The 3,764-nt window shown below is 40.4% G+C and overlaps 1 pseudogene; it reads left to right on the top strand.

The window, feature by feature from the left end:
• Nucleotides 1-551: 551 nt before the first annotated feature.
• Nucleotides 552-1,478, top strand: LOC124960153 (olfactory receptor 4B1-like; annotated as a pseudogene).
• The last annotated feature ends 2,286 nt before the right edge of the window (nucleotides 1,479-3,764 follow it).

Here is a 3,764-nt window from a genome sequence, read left to right as displayed (position 1 = left end):
TCTACAGAATTTGTGGGTAATTAGCCTCTATTCTCCATGAATTTCCCAGTCTGTGGTATTCAGGGATAACTACCGAAAATGACTAAGTTATTCCTTGAGGCATAGAGAAGGGAAACGAGGAATACAAAAGCAGATCTAAGTAAAGGAATTCTTCAAGAGGAAGAGATATCAAAATGCAATGCAGATAATACAAATATAGGCTACTTATTTGAGCTGCTCTAAAATTTGGAATATCTTGTGGTGATTGAGAAAGATTCCTGGACTGAAAGTCAGAAAGACTGGGTTTGAATCTCAGAATTCACAAGTTTCTTTGTGATCTTGGGTAACTAACCATGTCTCTGAACTTTCCTTTTCATACAAAAAAATTAAATATATTAAAACAATATAAAATTTTAGATTGTTAATATGTGCCTATTGGATCAGCAAATGTTTGCATTTAGCTATTTTAGCTCTCCAAAGTGGTTTAAATGAGGTGGATTTACATTACAATCATTGTTTGCTTTATTGTAGGTCTCCTGTTAACTGGTGTCCAGTATACCTGAATTGAATTTATGACCAGTACAAATAACGTGACTGAGTTAATTATCACTGGCCTCTTCCAGGATCCAGAGGTGCAGAGAGTGTGCTTTGTGCTGTTTCTCCCTGTGTACCTGGCCACTGTCCTGGGCAATGGCCTCATCGTTGTGACGGTCAGTGTCAGTAAGAGTCTGTGCTCCCCCATGTACTTCTTCCTTGGCTACCTGTCCCTGGTGGAGATCTGTTACTCCTCTACTGTGGTCCCTAAATTCATCACTGACTTACTTACCAAGGTTAAAACCATCTCCCTGAAGGGCTGTTTGACCCAGATATTCTTCTTCCACTTTTTTGGGGTCACTGAGATCCTCCTGCTTGTGGTGATGGCCTATGACCGCTATGTGGCCATCTGCAAGCCTCTTCACTACATGAACATCATGAGTCGTCAAGTGTGTCACATGCTGGTGGCTGGTTCCTGGCTGGGGGGCTTCATTCACTCCATAATTCAGGTTCTCATCACCATCCCTCTGCCCTTCTGTGGTCGCAATGTGATTGACCACTATTTTTGTGACCTTCAGCCTTTATTCAAGCTGACCTGCACTGACACCTTTGTGGAGGGGGTGACTGTATTGGCCAATAGTGGATTAATAGCCCTGTGTTCTTTCCTCATCTTGGTGTCATCTTATATCATCATCCTGTTCAGTCTGAGGAACCGCTCTGCAGAGGGGAGGCACAAAGGCCCTCTCCACCTGTGCCTCTCACATCACGGTGGTCATCTTGTTTTTTGGACCTGCCATCTTCCTTTATATGCGGCCCTCGTCCACCTTCACTGTGGACAAGCTGGTGGCTGTGTTCTACACGGTCATCACCCCATGCTGAACCCCATCATCTACACACTCAGAAATGCAGAGGTGAAAATCACCATGAGGAAGCTGTGGGCCAGAAGGAACTTGGGGATGGAGTGAATAGAAAACTGAAGGATGGGGATAGGGTTAAAAAAGCACTTTGTTGTTGATATTTTGTTAGACATTTAATAATGGTTGAAACCAATATAAAGACCTCACAGGGCTGTGGCAGTGAATTTTCTTAACCCAAAGGCTCCCTAGAATCCAAGGACAAAGGTCAGATATTCTCATTGAATCATACAAAATTTTATTGGCTCCATGGTTTCCCATGATATCTTGGTTTTGGGTAATATGAAGGCTCAAATCAAGCGCAACCACAAGAATACATTTAAAAACCACATTTTTAATTTCACTGACACCTAGGTATTGTACATAATTTGGGGCTACAATGTGAGCTTTCAACACATGTATACATGGTGTAATGATATGATCAGGATAATTGGCATGTCCATCACCTAATACACTTAGAACCTCTAAGCATTGGGAAAATTCAACATCTTTTCTACTAAGTAATTTAAAATACTAAATTGCTGTTACTAATAGTTATCTTACTGTGTTTTTAAACATTATGAGTTCTCCCTCCTGTCCAATAGCACCTCTGTGGAAATGCTTCATAGGTTAAAATTACTTCTTCTTCCTTTATTCTTTCCTGTTTATATAATCTCCTATGTGATAGTTACTTATACTTCATTAGAAAATTGAAACAACCAGAGGAATTATCCTGGTTTATTTGGGTATAAGGTTACCACTCTTTATTTTCTAAAGTGGAAGAATATGACTTTGAAAACTACACTTCTGAGTGTTTCTATTTGTCTGATTGGCTCTTGGAATCTGGTTCCATAGACCATCTGATCAAGGTCACCAGAAAAGTTCCCAGAGCAATCAGTCCAGGATCTCGTTGGCACGAAAGATAGTCATTAGTCTTCTCATGGTGTCAATGTTGGTAAACAAATATAATATCAAAGTGACATAGATTATACCTATCACTAGGAAAATATGAAGTCAAACATTTTCACAAAAAGAACATCATTTTTAGTCTCAGCCAGATGGAAAAATATAGAATGTCATAAAATGCTTATTGCCCTAACTTGAAAAATGACAGGTAGGAGGGAAGGATGTCCATGCAGGTTAGTAACTCACACCTCTGTCCCTTATTGTAAGTGACTGTGCCAATACCATTCTTTTTGTGTTCATTTCTTGTTGAAGGGAGGTGAGACAGTCTGGGTCTATGTTGTTATTTCTCTTCTCAGAATCTCCATGTCGATTCCTTAGAAAACTTGGAATGCAACCACCATTTGACCCAGTTATCCCACTCCTTGGCCTATACCCAAAGGACTTAAAATCAGCATACTACAGAGATACAGCCACATCAATGTTCATAGCTGCTCAATTCACAATAGCCAGACTGTGGAACCAACCTAGATGTCCTTCAATTGATGAATGGATAAAGAAACTGTGGTACATATATACAATGGAATATTATTCAGCCATAAAGAAGGATAAAATTATGACATTTGCAGGCAAATGGATGAAATTGGAGAATATCATGCTAAGCGAGATAAGCCAATCTCAAAAATCCAAAAGGCGAATGATCTCACTGATAAGTGGATGATGACACATAATGCAGGGGCAGGAGGGGGGCAAGAATGGAGAAAGGAGGGACTGTATAGAGGGAAAAGAGGAGTGGGAGGGGTGGGGGAAGGGAAAAAATAACAATGAATCAAACAACATTGCCCTATGTAAATTTATGATTACACAAATGGTATGCCGTTACTCCATGTACAAACAGAGAAAAAACATGTATCCCATTTGTTTACAATAAAAAAAAATAAGAATCTCCGTGTTACTCCACTGTCCCTTATCATTATATACAATTAAGAGAATATCATAAGACTGATCCCTCTTGGCTTTGGAGTTAAGAATGTGCACTGAATTTTCACCGTATGCATGCACCTTTCCTTGAGGATCAGTTGCAGTAATGTAGGCAGGAGCTCTAGCAGAGAGATGGAGCATCCCTGGGGCACTGTAAGTCTTAGGGGTTCTTCCTTCTGCCAGTGCAGGTGGGACTTGTAGGTGAAGAGAGGTTTTAAAAGCAGCAAGAAACCTTAATTTCCCTTGTCCACATTAATCCTTTTCCATGGATGGCCATCATTAATCCCTGAGGATATGCCTGGAATGACTTGACCCCCCTTTTCCATGGGGAAAAACCAATGCATCTTTAAGATCCAGGTTAGTCACCAGCTTTCTAAGGCCTGTGTGACCTCCCTTGTCCTTGGGTGGAATTATGTCTTCCTTCTATGGTCATTTTACATTTATATGACATCCTGGACCTATCACGTTGATTGC

This window comes from Sciurus carolinensis, chromosome 11 (assembly GCF_902686445.1).
Source record: "Sciurus carolinensis chromosome 11, mSciCar1.2, whole genome shotgun sequence".
NCBI lineage: Eukaryota > Metazoa > Chordata > Mammalia > Rodentia > Sciuridae > Sciurus > Sciurus carolinensis.
This window is presented reverse-complemented; position numbering and strand designations above follow the sequence as displayed.